This window comes from Alosa alosa, chromosome 10, assembly GCF_017589495.1.
Source record: "Alosa alosa isolate M-15738 ecotype Scorff River chromosome 10, AALO_Geno_1.1, whole genome shotgun sequence".
Lineage (NCBI taxonomy): Eukaryota > Metazoa > Chordata > Actinopteri > Clupeiformes > Clupeidae > Alosa > Alosa alosa.
Genome location: NC_063198.1, coordinates 19095306 through 19114987, shown reverse-complemented (window position 1 = coordinate 19114987; position 19682 = coordinate 19095306). Strand labels below are relative to the sequence as shown.

Below are 19682 nucleotides of genomic sequence, written 5' to 3'. Positions count from 1 at the left end.
AACAGTGAGACTGACCATTTGTCCACAATGTATGCTGGGGCACTGTGTGTCCTCTCCTGGCCTGTATTTTAAAGACTTGTTACATTCTTACCATGTCTGGCAGAAGCCTGAGAGGACTTATAAAGTCCAAATCATTATTTGGGAGTGCGGTTCTGGGACTTTGAAAAGCCAAGTCCACCACCCACCTCCACAGCAGCAGAGTGGAGCTCTGTTCAGTTGGTACGTCGTTTCTGCACCCAGCTGCCTGAAGCTAGTGAAACAGTGTTGATTACAGTAATTTGGCCAATCCAGAGACAGCCCAGCTGCTTTGATTTGGCCCGATTGCATTTGGGGGGGGGTTAAACGAAGCTTATGCATCTGTCAGGGTCTGTTTGGCCTGTGCCACGCGCTCCAACGCGGCCCGGAGGTTTTCCGCCTTCCTGTTCGTCTGCTTTCTAAATTTAACTCCGGCCAGAGCAAATGCGGGGTGACAAACTGATGATGGGGTGAAGGGGATCAGTTCTGATTCCTCATTCCTGACATTGCACTTCATTAGCTCAGGCACCAAATGCCTGCGCCCCCACCCCCCAGGACGAAAAAAGGGGAGCCCCCCGTTTAATGACTACAGACACGGTGGAAACAAACCGGAATGGTTACAAATGTTTCTTTTTTTTTCTCTCTCTCTCTTCAAGTATGGGGAGGATTTTCTTTATTTGAGCGGAAATGTATGCCACTCCGATTTTCCCCTTTAAAGCAAAATTGTTTCCTTTTCAGATGGGAAAAGAACACAAACATTCAAAGGTCTGGCATTCAGATCGAAGTCCTCCAAGCGTGGCAACCCTGGCACTGCGGGCAGTGTTTCTCCGGGTGTTCACGACAGACCTCATATTCTCATGCGCCCAACTCTAAACCAACAGCGAGTCCCCCGGCCGGGCCAAGGCAGCTGGTGAAGGGAACCGGGGCTGGCCAGCATCTGGAATGAATGCAGGCACCACGGGCTGTTTTTCCTCTCTCTCTCTCTCTCTCTCCCCTCCTCACAGGTCCCTGGCAAAGCTCTGCCCACAGCAGGGCCCAGTCAGCGTGGAGGGAGGACAGACTAGTCAGAGAGCTCCTCGTTATCTGCCCAAATCGAGTTCTTGAAATCGACAATTATATTATTCCGAATATGAATGTACTATAAACGAATTCAGAACTTATCATTTTCCATTTAAAAGGAAATCTAACAGAGGCCTCGACACAAAGCAAGTTAATTACAGTGCATACATGTCATCGTTATTTGTGGGGCCAAACAAAATTAACATGTTACCTTGATGTTCCTGAAATCTGTGTCTGCAGTATTTACATTGCTGTTTTTCATTTATGTGGCAGATGATTTTAATCAAAATGAGTCACAAGTCAACCAGAGCATATTACAAATGGTGGAGAAAGGTGTAAGCCTTTCAAATGTGTACGCTGAACATATAGAAGTCAAAGGTAAAAACACAGATTGCAGCTGACCATTACAAATCTGGCCCTAATCTGGGCCTGACTGCCCCTGACTTTGACCGGATCTGTATCCGGAGTCGGCTGTCTTCCATCAGGTGTCTAATTTTGGGATGCAGTCAGCCCCACCTTTGGCCACAGCCTGAACGATTCTCCATCAAGCCAGACGGACGAGACAGCTACGGAGCCGGAAAAGTCCATCCCACAATCACCCCCAAAGACTTCAATCTCTCAACCCACGGCCATGAAGCACCTACAGTACGAAACCAGAGCGTGCATCCCCACATCATTCCCAGCGCTGTATTGTGCTCCTCGAAAGGTCTTACCTTTCAGGATATCGCGACCGTGCATATCACGCTTGGTGAGTTTCATGTCACTCATCCGTGGAGCCATGCATCTGTTGCTCTTTACAAAACCAAATGAACTGTGTTCACAGTGTCGGGTTGCCGGTGAAGGGCTGGACTGCTGGGCCTGTCAGTCGGCATACTGCAACACATTATTACTTGCGGCCCTCGCTCGGCGTGTACAGTAATTAATGTACGTACATGCTCCCGTTTCCTCTGGCCTGCGTGGGCCTCCTGCTTGCTGCTGAAACATGAATGAGTCTCTGAAGAGGTACGGGACATGACCCCAACCCCTCCACACACACACGCACGCGCACACACACACACACACACACATACACATATGCTGCCCAAATACAACCCTCCTATCCACACACACACACACCCTCCCTGAATATGACCCTCACACACCATACACACACACACACACACACACCCCTTCCTTTCTCTTTGCCGCTTAATCATATGTCACATTCACAAGAAGACAACACTAACAAAGTGAATATTCATTCAAACTGGCCGTCAGCACACTGAAAACACTGTGTGATGCATGTGCCATTAGGGGGAGGAAACTTCTTTTCTCTCTTGGCTGGTCGGCACGGAGCAAATTACAACATTTTTAATTAAAAAAGCATTAAATAACAGCGGACGGATGCAAGTGCCACATCAATTACGGGTCACAAAACTGCGCCGAGCGTATTTATTTTCAGACGTGGGCGCTCGGCTCAAACGAACTCGAGTTTACACTGCTCTGGTTTTGTGCCTTGCGCCTTGGACCGGACAAATATATTACCCGTTGTGTAACATTGGGGGTGTGTTTGTGTGTGTCGCTGAAGTATTACGCCAAACACGGCAAACATGTTTTACTAAATCAGCTCGTAAAGAAGACGATCCAGCCTCCATCACTGTCAGCGGCGTTGATGAGTGTGTCTGGGAAGACGTGGAGGGGCAGCAGGTCTTCCCAAAGAGGTAAATGGGTGCAGAAATCATGGCTGTGGCTAAGTGTCTGTGTGTGTGTGTTTAATGGAGCCTTTATGTAGCTGAGCATTGCTTTCCTATGTTTTGAATGTTGATGAGTGTACCGGTGCTACTTTCATTATGTATGTGTGTGGATTTTTAATGCTTGTATGTTGTGCTGGGGTGCTTGTTTGTGTTCTTGTGTAGAGTACATAGCTCAGGAAGTAAGGGTGTGTAACTGTGGGTGTATGTGTGCATCTGCCTGTGCAAAACGTATTTGTAGCTCTACATACAGTTGTGTGCATGTATGTGACTTTAAGAGCGTGCAATTGCTTATGTGAGCGAATAAATGTGAGTGAATCCTGCATGTGTGTATACTTGTGTGTGTGTGTGTGTGTGTGTGTGTGTCTGTGTGTGTCTTTCTGCAGTTTTTGCACGTGTGTAAACGTGAGTGTGTGTCTGTGTGTGTGTGTGTGTGTGGTAGTGCATTTCAGGGGGGAGGGCACATCTGAGAGCAATCCCACCATGTGACAGAATACAGACATAACAGTCTGGGCCGACACTTGTTCCCAGCACATAAACACTTGCCTGGGTGAGATAGGAGGAAAAGGGCCGCGGCAGCTGAGCCCCACAGCAGAGCTGCCATTTATCAACTGCTAATTAACTGTTAATTTGCCAACCTTTGGGTTCAAGCATGCAGCCAATTTATCACACCCAACAAACACATACACACACACACACACACACACACTCCCCACTCTTCCCAGGGGGTGGTCCCGGGAGCTCTTAGAGGCCAGGGGTTGCTAACTTGACTAGTGTAGCTCTCATCTCTCTCTCTCTCTCTCTGTCAGTTTCTCTCTTTGTTTAAAGTGTTTTAAAAGAAGAAAAAAGACAGGAGTGATCCCATTTATCAAGGAAGATAGCCTACCTTTGAACTGTAACTATTGAAACAATTACATAGAATGTATTATATAATTTATACTCACATGTGAATATAGAGCATAAGCTATAACAATATAAATAATAAACAACCTGTTATTAAATATATTTTTAATATATCTACATCTATAGCAAAATTTAGACTTGGGCATCTTGGCATGGCTTATTACTACATATGTACCTACAGCAGTCCAGATTTGCAGAGTGCCAAAGGTAAACAAACTATTTTGGACTCGTGTATTAGTATGGACTTGGTGTATATTGCGGTGGTGCTTCCATGTATTTGACTTGCATATGGATGAGGGGGTTGTGGGCCACATCCTGCTGGTAGAGACCTAACACTTTAACACTGCTAACACTGACAACGGAAAGTGTCTGGGAGAGGTGGTGGGTGGTGATGGCACACACACACACATACACACACAGCGGTGACAGCGGCTGTCAGAGAGAAGGTGGAAGCACACTCATAAAACATCCTTGATGACAGATGGAGCCAGTTCACTTTGTGTCTGTGCTTGTGTGTGCCTTGTCTCCAGTGCACCTATCACGCACACACATATACTGTACGCCTCACAGACACACAGGCGCACACACAGGCATACACAAACAACACACCCACACAATTGACAAATCACTTCATTACACTGTGATGGGATGGCCTCTTAGATGTCAATTTGAAACATAAATGGTAGTATCCGTAATTCACTATCTAGGTTTTAGCTATGTAGGTTTATCTGAAATTTGGCAAATGTAGAGTGCTGGCTACTACACCTGTAAATTATCCTTTGGTAGTGCTCATTATGTGAACTACAATGAAATAAACTAACAACCATTTTTAATTTGTAACTTTCTTTCACATGAAACATCAGTGTATATTTGCACATTTCTCATTGCCAGGAAGGCCATGCCAATAGCTGTTGCTTTTGGCATTAAATAGGCTGTGAGGTTGATTTTACTGTACAAAGCAACATAGTAACCAGGTTGCCAAGAGGAAGGCAGCATAACACAGAAACTACAATGCCGCTGTTTACAGCAACAATTACCGTTCTTCAATGTTACAAGTATGTAGTCTTGTATGCCAGGAAAAGTAAGCTATTTGACCACTTCTTTCTGTCTTTGTTTCTTTTCTTCTCTCTCTCTTTCTAAATGATCATGTTACACCCAATTAAACCCAGTCCGTAGGGTGGCTAATCCTAACAAATTACCCATCAATTTTATAATAAATGTAAGTCTAATGTCAATTACTGGAGAAAAAAGAAAGTTCCAATTATTGGTGTTTGAATTCCAGCTTTTTCAGTGCAATCACCACACTGTTCAAGTAAACAAGGGCGGGAGAGGTTTTTTGTTTCGCTCAGAGTTGTCATTAGGCGAAGGTATGCCCAGAGATAGCAGAGTGACTGTTGAGTCCCACCGCAATTAAGATCACTCATGCGTACAGCGCAGGGATCGGTGCCAAATTGAGCCGTTTTGCAGCTATTTGACTTTCCTCTTCAAATCTCCAGGGCCCTTTTTTGAGAAAGGACAGACTGTTTACAAACAGTCTCCGATTGCACGGCTCGGCTTTTGCGAGGTGGAGGACCGCAGGAGGACCACCACGCACCTGTCAGATGGCTTCAAGTGCCAGGACTTGGACTTGGTGAACACATGTTTAGCCTCAACTCCAAAACAGCAGTCCAGTGAAGTTTACTTATCCCACTATTATTTATCTGGGTAAATAAGCATGGTGTTTTCTTTTTTTTTCTTACTTTTGTTAACAATGATGTAGGTCTAAATATGTTTTTTTCACCCCTACTTAATCTTTTAAAAGCTCTACTGTGGACTTATTAACATTTTATAAATAGCTCCTTCATTGACTATTTCAAGGGCACTTCCACTGGGTCACTGTGTGTCAGCCAGTGTCCACGTCCTCGATTAATTCTCGTCACACAGAGTATTTGTGAAATATGAAAATGACCGTGGCTCCTTTTTCCAATTTGGCTAACGGTATTTGCATGGGTGTGTGTGTGGGGGGGCTGATTTTGACTTGGGGAGGTCAACAGAGCTTGTGAGTGTTGCTGCACCAGCTGGTTTTCCCTGGGCTGGCCCTGGTCTGTCTAATGGGGCCTGATAGGCCCACCGGGGTATTTCCTTACACCCGCCGCGGCCAGCACCGCCGCTTGATCAAGCCCAGGACTCAGTGTGGTCATTCATGCGATGCCCCCGCGCACGTGTGGGTCTCTCTGTGTGTGTGTGTGTGTGGGTCTCTGTGTGTGTGGGTGTGTGTGGGTCTGTGTGAGAGCTTACACTAATGACAGCCCCCCACCCCATCTGTAATCACTGGAGAGAGAGAGGGAGGGGGTGGAGGGACTAAGGGACTGCGGGAAGGAGAGAGAGAGAGAGAGAGAGAGAGACCTGTGGTGAGGCCAGATCTGTTCAAGATGCCTGCAATCAAGTGCTCAAGAGCGTGTCATTGCTCTACCCTCCATGTATGTGCACACTCACACACACACACACACACACACACACTGCTTTTGCTTACTTCATTCCAGCTTTCTTGAGACAAAGAGTGTGAAAGTGTTCATTTCCATATGCATAACTCAATTAATTTCCATGTTGGCCCAGTTGGACATATATCATAATACGATATATATATATATATAAATTATATCCATATATAATCACCATACATATATACCATGCAGCTCATGTTCATATAGCAGCCATGTCCTCACATAGAGACTCATGCTTTGGGACTAAGGAGTTTCCTGTGGTGGCTTTGAACATCCCTTCATGGCACAAGTAAAAGCATACATGAAATATAATATGCATATGACTATTGCTCTAATTACTAGGTATGAGAACCCCTCCAAAAAAATCACTAAATATGTGTATGAATATATGTTTTTGTAAGGCATTATAAGGCACTTGCTCTGTATTACGGTTCCAATGGGTACGTTTCTTTACTCTGTAAAATTGTTGACACACGTTGTGTAAAGCTGAAGCTTTAAATGGCCATGACAACAGTGACTGTGACCCTACTTTATGTTATTTATTCCTACCATAGAAATACAAACAGCAAAATGTATAGTTTATGCTCTATGTCAAATTCTGATTAGGAAGCCTATTAACACATGAGGAGCCAAATGAAATATTGCCCCATATTGATCCATTGCTCCATAACGGTTAAACTAATGACAAACATAAAGTGCATCTGTTCAGTTCTGTAAATGATGATTGATCCTATGGTGGTTGATTCTACTCCTTCCAAATTCTACGACCATTACTACAGTGTATGTAATGAGTAATAATATACCACAAACTTCCCATGTTTCTATCCCTAACTTAAACTCCAAATACCTGTATATTACGAATATGTACAAATGTAAGTATATTGTATTCACTAATTGAATATTAAGTGCATAATCTCTGGACATGTAATAGAAATTGAAACCCTAACTGTCTATATCAAGACATTATAGAGCTTAAGAAGTTTTACAGGTGTGGTTTTTAGAAACAGATTAATCTTTTCAATGTGTGTGTATTCTGAGTCTGTGTTTGGACAAGCTGAACTATTTCACTTCAAAAGCTAATAGAGAAAGATGAATGAATGAGTGCAGCCTGCAATCAAAGACATGGGTTCACATTTGAATGATTTAAGAGTGCTTCAGTGGGTGTGTGTGTGTGTGTGTCCGTCCAACCATCCTGTGTGTGTGTGCGAATGTGCTCAAGTATTTTCAAGATGGAATCATAATTTGGTGTACTTTCTTAATCCAAGTAACAGAAGCAAGCCATCTAATGGTTTGATGAGAGCGTATGAGGGAGGTGTGTGATGGTTTTCTCATTTCCTCTTGGTAGAGACTTGCCAAACGTTAGCACACACCTCTTCCAACATGTGGGCTTCCACGCAGCAAGTAGCATAAAGTGCTGGACACTGGGAACTAACTACACAGGTTAGACATGCCATGGAAAACAGCCAAAGAGTTATTTACATTACACAGACACTTTACATTCAAAACTATTTACAGTATTGTACACCTGTACAATTATGTTTCCCATTTACCTTCAAGGACCATAGAGTTCTGACTGTACTACCATACTTTGACCTTGTTTGTGACCCTGAGCCACTGCAGTATCGTGCAAAAGAGAGTAGATATAGCATCTCAAAGTCGTACCACGGACATTCCTAGGCACAGACGCAGCACACAGAGAGTACAACCGAGTCCCACCAAATCAGTGTGGTGCGCCTCTCTCCTGCCCATATAAAATCCGACGTTAGAAATGTGATTTCTGCGCCGCTGGCGTGAGGCATTGTCCCCGCTCTGTGATCATCAGCAGGCCCCTAGATGCCATTACCAGAGCGGAGTCTGCGTCGAAAATGTTTGTGCCACATGCAGGGAAAACAGCACTCAATCACGCCACTTTAACTTTAATTATTCTGGTTTCCTCTCTAGTCTGGTGCCCACGCTTTGAAACCAAAGAAACAGAAAATAAACACTCTTTGCCCCGTAAAAGAAAACACAGCAGCCTTTTTTCTCCTCCTGCCCACCCTCCCACCTCTCTCCCTCTCTTTCTTTCTCTCTTTGTCTTTCCAAACACAGAACCCTACTCAGCAAAAAAACCTGTGGGTTGTCTGACTGCCCCCACACACACACACACACACACACACACATTCACTCCACATAGGTGCATGTGTGTGTGACTACTTGGCAAGGTGTCGCGTTGTAAACCAGACCCCCTCACTCTGCCTGCTTGTTCCCCTGTCGAAGCGGGCCAATGGTCTGGACACTGTGCAGGCGGGTTGGTCGGTGGGCCCGGGGCACTGAACAGGCCCCCTTCTCAGTATTATCACAGCTGCGCCCGTGCCAGCCGGACACATTTGCCTGTAATTCACCTGAATTGGGGCATGGCGAAACAGCCCTGCCTGCCTGCCGGCCTCCCCCTCTGCCGGATCGCCGGTAACGCGTCCTAATGGTTTGTTTATTTTGAAGGTTTTGCTCTGAGCAAATCATTCCTTATCTGTCATTCGCTTATTGTCCCACTGCGGCCCGGTGAAGGGGGTGTAAGGGGAGGGTGTGTGTGTGTGTGTGTGTGTGTGTGTGTGTGTGTGTGTGTGTGTGTGTGTGCGTGCGTGTGGGTGTGCGTGTGGGTGTGGGTGTGTGTTACCTTTAGTTCTTTTAATTGGAGAGTTCCCCTTGTTCACTTAGCTAAACAGCCCAACTTGACGAAGGGAAAAGAAAGAAAAGGAAAAAAGGAAAGAACGTTGTCTTGTGATTTTAATGCTTTTGCTTGCTCCCGTCATCCCCATAGTAACATTAAACAAAACGTCTCACTCCAATAGGTCAGCCTCCAGCCAGATCAAGAATGTTTTTAGACTCCCTAAAAATACATTATAATTGCAGACTGCTCAAGACAAAGCCGTTTAGCATGGCCGTAGAGCATTGTAACCAAAGAATGACTCTCTCTAATTCATGCGAATGTGGTGAGTAACGTGTTAGCCACACAAAAAAAAACTCCCACTCTGAGGTAGCAGCTACAGGCTGCCATTTTTTTGTTATCTCTCTTTTTTAAAAATACACCCGCGCTTATTTCTATCTATTTCTGGTCCTCCACTGACGGCAGAGAATGCTGCTGAAAACTTCTCATCGCTTTTCCTCAGCCAAACACATTGTACACCATACTTTGATGGATTGATGTTGGCCCACGTATTTCTATAAACAACTCAACAATAGCACAGCAGAGGACAGTTCAGCTCAGTACAGATAGAACTTTTATAGTGCAAGGGAGAGGGCCAAACACAAAAAGGAGCCCAAGAAACAAAAACCTTCAAAAAAAAAAAAAAAACGTTAAAATGGGGTGAGTATATTTTGAAACATGACTAAATAACAGGGTAGCAAATGTGCCTTGACGCCCTAATGGTCATTTGTAATAGCCCTTTGGGTGTCTTGTCATGCCTCTCTCTCTTGTTCTCTTTCTCTCTCTCCCTCGCCTCTCTCTTCCCTCCCTCCCTCTCCTCATTGCTCTCTGTGGTGAGAAGCGGTTTGACTTGTGCATGGATAGGGCTCTTTGTTTTCTAAACGTGACACAGACTAAAGGAGGCCGAGTGAGACCAAAGCACCCTGCTTCTGGCAACTCAACTCTGCCAGTCCTTAAAGACCCCTACACGCCACACTCCACTGGCAACACACACACATATCCTCACTCTCTTTCACTCACTAACTCCTCTCTCTCTTTCTCTCTCCCACACACACTGTTGCACACACATACACACGCACACTCACACATACACACTCTCCTCCTCAAGCACTATCTGCTACCACTTACTCTGAAATGCAACAAATTTACTTATAATTGCTTGAATTCTGCCATGCTTGTAAATACTTGTGTCCTGACAGTTCATTTGTTTTATTTGATTGCTGTGGTATATTTATAGTGCAGGAATGGATGGGGTTGGGGTAGGGGGCACTCCATTCTGAGGGTATGGGTAGGAATTCACAGCATGCGGGTTCCGTGTGTCATCCACATGGAGCTCAAAGACAAAAGCAGCCAGATCATTATTCTCTGGGTTGGGATTGTTTATTTACTCACACGGCGCTGTGGAGAACAGATCCATAATTGCGAGCTTGGCCGGGCCAGGCTGGAGGCATTTCCTTCAGCTCCACATGGATTTAGTATTGCTCCTCCAAGACCAGAAAAAAAGATAATTACTTTCTAACTTTTTTGCATTGTTATTGTGTTGACTTTGTTTACTTTGTGCTATTTCTACAGTAGTTGATGTTTTCTCACTTAAAAGACTTAAGTCGCTCAATCAGCTAAACAAATTGTCATTTCATCATCTTCCCCCCTAAATATTATTTATACATGGGTTATCATAGGTACACAGTCTATTCACTGTATAGGTTGTATCCCCTTAACTACTGTGCTATCTCATTCAACCAGAAAATGGAACACCAGAACCAGAAACACAGAAAAATGATAAATCGCCTAACTGAAACGATGAAAAGTGGCTTTTATCCAGCCACCCATGGCAGAGATAGGGAGGTGGCAGTGGTGGTGGGGGTGTTGGACCAGAGGCCATCAACATGGTTCGCAGCCATGCATCCCTGTGGAAAGCATTCATTGTGTCGGCTGTCACTGAGCACAGTCACCCCCACACACACACACACACACACACACACATACACACCCACACCATTACCAGTGAGCTCAGCGATCCCATATGTTTGCTTAGCTCTTGACGGGGCAGATGCTTGGTGAGGATTGAGGTGCTGTTGTCCCTGCCACTTATCATCGAGTGTTTGAGCAGTGCAGACGGTAATTAGAGGTCCGTCCGTCACCTCACCTTGGTGGCGGCGGCCACGGCGCTTGCGAGCGAGCGGCCATTACAGCACAATAGGAGCTAGGAAGTGCCCGCATCTGTCCTCGAAGCGCTGCCATCCGTGCCGCGGTCACGCACCATTTCAGCCTCACAATCGCCCGCGGAGGCGCTCTTGATTAAAGAGGCGATATGGTGGGCGGGTGGGAGGGATGAACGCCACAGACTAAACACACACACAGACACACACACACACACACACACACACACACGGCAACTGGGTCTGTCAACAGAGGGTTTGTGGTTTGAGTGCTAAGCATAAGTAATGGTAAAGCTGCCAGCTTTTGAGAAAAGAATTAGTGGAGATTTGAACTTGTAAAAATAAGTGGATCTTAATGTTGACCCATGTGCTCTCACAAGGTGCTGAGACACTTTGTGTAATCCTTTGAGTCTGTTTTCTCCATGTGTAATGCACCACTGCGCTATCCTTAATGTAAATGTTTTAATAAGATGCAAACCATTCAACATTCTGAACACCTAATAAACTGCATCTGATTGGTTCTCACACATCCATAATTAACTCATTTGATATAACTTGTTTCAACTGACCTTCATTCAACTGCACATATTACATGACCCGTTGCTCTAGTCTAAAATAATTCAGGTTCATCATGAGTGGCTATCTACAGTATGTTTAAACTAGCAGTGGGCACAAGGTCCAGTGCCTGTTGTCGGTGCCCAAGTGAGCCCATGTACTGTAGAATTAATCCGGCTTTCATTTATTTCTTGTTTGTGTAATGCATTTCTTCCACATATTAGTGCAATCCAAAGGGGACTTTTTGCAACCACAGTCTTATTTCCTTAATTGTAAAAAAAAATGTGTTTCTCTGGTTATTTAGCCAAATGCAACATTTGTAAAGATAGATAGTGCATGGTGCATGGATTATTTAGAGATGACTGTTTATATTCTACATAACATCTTTCTTTGACATACTTTCATAATATCAAACACATTTGCTAGATATTTTTCAATACTTGACTTTTTTACCATTAACAATGATTAGGATACTAAATTATTCTTGAATGACTGCTAAGAAGGGAAACAGGCTTAAAAATCCTGTACATTACCTGAGCATGGTTGAAATATCTGAGCATTTGGACTTAGATTTGGACGTTATTCTACATTACCTGAGAACGCACAGGCTTCCTAGGTGCTGACGCGTCACGCTGTCTGTTGCTGTGGCTGCTCTCTGAGGAGAGACAGGACTCGGATGCACTCCCCAGCCCTCCAGTGCTGCTTAAAGAAAGAGAGCTGCAATTATTTACACTTCACAGGGTGAGAGGGCAGTCGAGTGTGTGTGTGTGTGTGTGGGCATGTGTTGTGGAGAAGGTTGGAGGGGAGGGGGGTAATAGGAGCAGTGGGGTAGGCACCTTGCACCTCTTGTTGAAGCTGAGGGATGTGGGGTGGTGGGGGGTACATGGCATGAGTGATTTTCCCCATGCACCCCGTCTGGTTTTGGAAAAGGTCTGCACAGGGCAAAGGTGCTCCATTGGAAGACCTGTGCTCAAATGGGTGCACACACGCACACACACACAGACACACACACAAACACACACACAGACGCACACAATGTGCTTGCAGGCAAACACACACAGACACTCAAAGGCATATTTCATAAGGCAATTGGCTTATAGGAAACACATGGGCCTTGCCCTGTGCAGACCTTTAAGCTTAATTATTGTGATTATTTGGATTTGAAGGGCTCTTTTCTCTGAGACTGATAAATGACCAAAACACCATTACAACCACAACACAATTTCACATTTTCTAGATTTGTATATGTTTTAAAACGTAGTCATGGGATGTTAATTAGAGAAATCTCAGTTAAAAATAAAAATAACATCAATTTACATTTTTGCTATGGTAACTTGGTAACTTCAAAACAAATGGAGGCAGTTAGCTCATTTAAATGAAAAGAAAAAAACTTCCCCTACATTGTCAGTCTTAGATCTCACATAATTATTTAGATTGACTGCATAAGCAAGAGAATATTTGTGGTAACCACTGGGTAAAATACTCCCTTTTAAACGGCCTGAAATTAAGGACAGAATAATCCCTGTCAGTCGCTGAAGTCTGTCTCGTATCACACCGGAATGTATCTAACAGAGCTGTACCGCATTTACTCTTCTAACGTAAACGGCCAGGGACCATTCTCCGCACACCAGGATGGGGTAGAAAGCAGAGGCAGTGTGGAGGTGGGGGATAGATGAGTGGAACTTCAGTGTTTTTTTTTTTTTTTTGGGGCACTGCAGCCGGAGGGTGTGTGCGACCACATAATTTCTGTCAGAGGGACCCGCGCTTCCTCTGTGTGTTGTCATTACGCTCCCAATAAGCCACATAAAAAGCTTCAGTGCCTCCCTCGGCCGTCCTGGGCTAAGCGGAGAGAGCCAGGCCTAGAGAGACCTTGTCAGACGCATTGCCCTGATTGACCGATTTCCCCTTCTTCTTTGAAAAAGGAAGCCGTGGTCTATATCAGGGCTTTTGACGACATAACTAGCCTGTTAATACCGAGAGGAAGTGCCCGGGGTCAGGGAGCTCTCTGCCGCTTGACCCCTGGGGGTCGCAGAGAGCACAGCCTAAGGGTGGCACAAAGCACAGAATGAACTCTAATGATTTAGATGATATCTATTACACCGGCCCGACAGGAAGGACAAGCTCTTGGGGTAATCTGGTGGACAGAGGGAAAAAAAGGTAGAGACAGAGACTTGAAACAAAACCGTTATGTTTCAGAAGGCTACTTCACTGATCCAAACTGACATCTGGGTCCTGATCAACTAACACGCAAGCTCGTGATTTATAACTCCAAACGTATTATAAACCTCAATGGGTTCTGTTTATTCTTGTTATTTTTGACAATGATTCAATATCTGACACTGAGTCAGTGAAGCAAACTTAAGTGTTTTTAAGTGTTTTTGTCACTTATTCATTCTCTTGTTTTGTTTACATAGTTACATATTTGTTTACTTTCTAAGCCTAGAAATGACTTTAGCACCTCATTAGGCTCCACCATGTTCTTTCACTCCCTGTGTGTGTGTGTGTGTGTGTGTGTGCGTGTCTGTGTGTGTGTACTCTTCCACAATAATGCCTGTCAGAGAAGTCATCTCTCCTCAGGTAGACTATACAAGAGCTTGTGTTGGCTTGGCTGGAAATGGGCCTTTTGTGTGGCCATCCAAGCGACTTGGTGATGTGTGGCGCATTGAATTTCCCCTTAAATGCCCTGTAAACACGTGGCTTATGCATGGCAAAAAAAAAACATACCCTAGTCAAAAAAGGGATGCTTTCAAAAGCAATTTCCGTCCCATACTACCGCATGTAAACAGAGTAATTGTGCCTGAGAGAGACCCTGCAGCAGCTGAATGCAATTTATATGCATCTCATTCGGAGCAAAAACTGGCAAACATATATTGTTGCCACTGATGATAATGATAACACTACTGTTGTAAACCAACTTGGAGTTTGCATTTCCTATTATGGTAGTGGCTGATGCAGTAGCCGAAGTCTCACCAGTGGTGGTTGCAGTTGCAATGCCGCCTTAAAGTCATTTAATTTAACGAGCTGTTTAAAGAGGAGGAGTAAAAGACAAAAAGGTAATGTTGCTTGCCTAAGCAAAGATATAAGGCGGCGTGACCATAGTTAGAGGATGGTAATTCACCGCCTGCCCACGGAACCACAAAGCTCTCAGTAAAGTGATACAAACAGAGCATTATTTAAACAGTCATCTTCAATGACTCAGGGGGCCCCCGCAGTTAAAAAGTGGCTGCATTTGGGGACACTCTTGACATTATCCTGAAGTTATTGCCCAAGTACTTCCTTATGCACTCTGGGGTTGCTTACACAGAGAATGGCCGCGTTCATACATACGGGTAACAGACCAGATGTTTGCATTTGTGAGTTCCGAGTCTAAATTTGTAGCATCTGTTGCCAGACCCGCTCTGTTTACCGAGTCCCAAAAAAAGGAGGACAAAAAAAGTAAGATTATAGGTGTTTATTCACATCCCGAGGATTTGATCACACGGCAGTGTGAACCACTTCACAACACTTCACGAATGCCAGGGGTCACGGAGAGTTTACAGACGCTATATCAGCATCCTCGCTGTTATGACCTCAGTGCTATTTGAAATCTGTATTTAGTGCAGCATGTCATATATGTTACATTTACCCAAGGATCAAATAAAATATGTGCATATTTCCAGGCGCAGTCGGTTCAGACTATTTCAGCGTAAAGGTTTATCGAGACTGAATTGTAGCCTCACAAAACACTCCAAAGGCCTTGCTTCCATGCTCTCTAAACTGAGGAAATCACTGTAACATAAGTCAGATCTTAGACTCTTCAAAACCTTGTGCATGCCTCTGTTTTTTGTTATCTAAATGTCATGTTGTACACCATCCAACACAGCTGTCTCTGCTATCAGTTTGATGCCTATGAATTTCTCTCTGTTTCTCAGTGTACCCAATTTACTGAACATAGGTTACAGATTACATATATCACTGATTTGTTCTTTGTGGGCTCTATCTGCCTGCCTCAATGCAGATCATATCTTTGGATGTGAAAAATATCTGCAATGATATTTTTAAAAAGATTAAAAAATTCAAAAAGAATCCTGAGATAGACTATTTAAGACAAAATTACATTTTGGGAGAAATGGTAATTTGTAAATTGTAATTTCATATTAACACTTAATGGATGTGGATGCGCTTTTGAGTATTTGTCTGACTTTCTATCCCTCCTGCCGCCTGACCATTAAAGGGAGGGTTTAAAAATGTCCACAATATGTTTTTAACTTTGTGTCATTAACTTGAATAAGACATCTCTGAAGTGCAGAGGCACGGCCAATACAATCAAACATTAACAGCTTGTATTAAAAAGGTGTATCGCTGTTCAGTGGTTGGCATAATCATTTTCAGTTCTGTTTCTTTAAAAGATCGCTGGCCCATTCATATTTAAGTGTGAATCATGTGACAGACCCGAACCGAATCATGTGTCAAACCCAAACCTCAAGTGCTGCATCTTGAATTTCAGGAAAGTCTTTTAGTGTCCAAAAAGTTTTGTTTTTCCATCCTGTACTTTTCTGAGACTGATATTTTCAATCGGATATAAAGTTGACAGTTTATAGTCATAATATTATGATGGTGTTCTATTTAACAGACAGTCGACACACAGGATCAAGGTTTTTCAAATACGCCCAATGCCAAACTCAGGGTATTATTATAATAACGTTTTGTTTTGTTCTGGAAATGTTGGCTGCCAGTTCAGGTGCTCTGTTCTGCGTGGGTAGTTTGCAGCAATCTTGTCCCACATTCGGCACTTGAATGTTTCGTTATTTGGGTGGGCTTCTCCCAGTCACTACACTCATTTCCTTGATGGGCAGAAAAAGTGAAGGATGAAGTGTTGTTCTGTAGCCTGGCTTTTCAGGCTTGTCAAAGGTTAAAGAAACATGCCACCATGAAAACAGTGTCTCTTGTGTTTTCCTTATGACAGACAAATCTCCCAGTTGCTCTTACTTCAGTGGAGAGAGGAAAAAGCAGGGGGGGTGCTTTATGACAGAGTGGTTAATCCACTCAGATGGTACAATCCAAAAGTTTTTTTTTGCAAAAAGCAGTGACTGATTCCAAATGTTTTCATCATGGAGTATGAAAAGGGAAAAAAAAAACCTCAGGAATGACAAAGCCGCTCGATGGATTTCTGGATAGAAGGAAGGGAAAGCACTGCATCTGTCTCCTGTCTGTCTGACTCTGCGTCTGTCTGTCTCCTCCATCCTCCGCAATCTGTGTACGACCGGCACAAAGATGTGCTATCACAAACCACAGTCTTTAACCAGGAGGAATGCACATGCACACGAGCCAGTGGTGTGGACGACCGGGGCGGTGGAACGAATTGTGCGTGCTGTTACAGTAACGTTTGCATCACCTCACCTTGCCTGGTGGCCACACAGAGACAAAGCGCCGCTCTGACATTCCTCTATAATTAGGACGAACCTCGCCCTGCATGTTTGGCCGCACCACCGGGGATTGGTTAATAAGACCACAGGGCTTTACCCCCCTCCCCAGTTGGATGGAGGATCGTGCAGGCCACTCACATCTGTGATTACCACCCCACGCTCAGTGACCATGAGTTCATTATACACATGACACTATGCAGACAGCGTTTTCAGTGCTCTGACATTCAAATTACAGTCCCACTTGCCCTTTCCTCGGGACCAATAATTCCTATAGGATCGAAGAAAGAAACAAAGAAAGAAAGGACAGAAGAAAGAAAGAAAGAAAGAAAGAAAGAAAGAAAGAAAGAAAGAAAAGGAGAAGCCTAACCAACAATCACATGAGACATAACACTGGTAAATTCACAGATCAACTCTGTACAGAGACCCAGAGCACTGCAGATTGGTTGCCTCTTTGTATTGTAGGGGCAGTTCCACCTTCACCTGCACATCCACTGTGACTGACCAGCTTGGCCATGAGAGTTGCCCATGGAGGTTTTTTATTTGCCTATTAATGTTTTGTCATCTCCCCAGCCAGCATGCTCCAGCAGTGTTAAACTCCCGATACTCCGCCTGCCGTTGAGGCATTAAGAGCTGCGTAGAGCATCAGCTTGGCTAACTCGGAGGAACGAGGAGCACGTATGAGTGGGAACCTGGCAGGATCATTTCCAGGGCCTCTAAATGTGCCACACTTAAGAGCCTGGGCCGGAGAAAACGGAGCCATCATTCTCAAATGGCTTTGGGGAAGAAAACACACCATAAGCCGCCGCTAGATTTTTATCGGCCCAGCTCCACTTGTGGGGACCTGCCGTCGTACTTGGGCCATCTGCTGTCCACTGCAAGAACGAACAGCCAAGCTTTCTCCTCTCTGCCTCTATAACCCTTGTGTCTTATGTTGAACAAATAATGCTTTAACTGACACTGTGTAACCCATGCATATAATATCGATATATTCTATCTTGGATACTTTTGGGTACTTACGTTGACTGAAAAGAAACAACTCTTAATAGAACTGATGGTAATTACCCTCACTTGGTCACTCTTAAGACATCTGAACACCTCACTTGTGTTAGCAATTAAGGAACAACAACTGCTCTCAATGACATTAACCAGAATGGAAAGAGGGTCAGAAGGTGAGTGACCAGAGATTTGACTATCCCCTCTCCCCAGATGAATGCAGAAGTCGCCCTCGATAAAAACAACTTTGAAAAGGGGGGGGAAAGCCCTCCCCTACCTCCCAGTGAGCACTCTGCCGTTCTCAGTGTCGCTACTTTCCGTCCAAAATCCGTCATACCCAATCTATCCATAATGGCGGATCTTTTTTGATGTTAACTAACTGCTAAAACAATGTTTGCTAAACACTGCTACACGGAGACAAACAAATTGGTGGTAGAAAAAGCTTCAGGCCTGATATACGGGCTTCTTGTGCAATCCCTCTCAGGAGTACACTCCCATGTAAACATCATTAATACACTCCAAAGTACTTAGAAGAGAGAGCCACTAGCGAAGCTCTGATTTTGGTTTATTGTAAGGCGGTGAACTCTGCCACTCTCGGGCTGTGGCCGATCCATGGCAGATGTCGATGACAAAAACAGCATTTTCATGTTGCAGTGGAACTGGGCCACGTCCTCAAACAATAACAAATATGTTTCTCAAAAAGGTTGTTCTATGCTGAATTATTTGAAATTGATGTCATGCCTTAAAGATTTATGTGGGATCATGTTAAATGTCAGAGACCAAAGGGGACCAATTGGGGAGGAATTAAACAAGGGAAAAGGGGGGGTCTGCAGCAGTCCCAGAATAATCACTTACTTATGTCAAACTATTTTTTTGTATTTATTGTGGGATCTTATGCCTAGTTTCTATTTATTACCTTATAACCTACTTTATAACTTTTACTTATCTCCGAAGTTACTGAGACTTCATCCTAACATTATCACGTAGTTTTAGACTTTCCATCTTTTAGACTTTCCATCTTTATGTTAGCAGGAGATGGGCACATCTATACTTTAGTACCTAAAAGACCCACACTGGGCAACTAAATATACTACTGTATAAGGTAGGTCTACTACGATTTCTTTAATGACTGACGCACTATGTCAACCAGCCTGTCCCTGGCATTTATTATTTTAGAACCTCGTTAAATATCAATTACGAGTTGAGCAAATCGCGGTAAGATGATGCTGCATATTGACAAACTGCTTGGACTACTACCACCTGGTGGTGAAGAAAGCACTTTCTAAAATATCAGTCCTTAAAAGCAGCATGAGGATCACTGCCCGGTGGTGGGCGACGAGGAAAAAGCAGAGCGAAATTGCCAGCCCCTAAAAAAATCATGAGCAGTTTCTTCTTTTATTTTATTTAACCCGCAGCAGGAACAGCTTATTCGCCATAGGACCTCTGTACAGAGCATGTAACCCACAAGTAAACCCAGTAACACCACAACTGTGAACCTCGCCGCCTATATCAATCACCCCAAATGATCAGACATCGCTTGGATGTTGTTGGAGGTAACTTTCGTCTTTTCGCGCGTGCTAACCACAGAGCCAGAACTGCGGGGGTCCTGTATATTTGACTTAACTTTTGAGTACATTTGAATTATACAATTGGGTGAGTGGGATCTACTATTTTAATAGGGCATTAATGGTGTTGAC

At 44.1% G+C, this 19682-nt stretch overlaps 1 long non-coding RNA gene across 1 annotated transcript in view; it reads left to right on the top strand.

Moving 5' to 3' along the window:
- LOC125301889 overlaps window positions 1-19682 on the top strand; it is a 111707-nt gene that overhangs the window by 55810 nt on the left and 36215 nt on the right. The window lies entirely within an intron of this gene.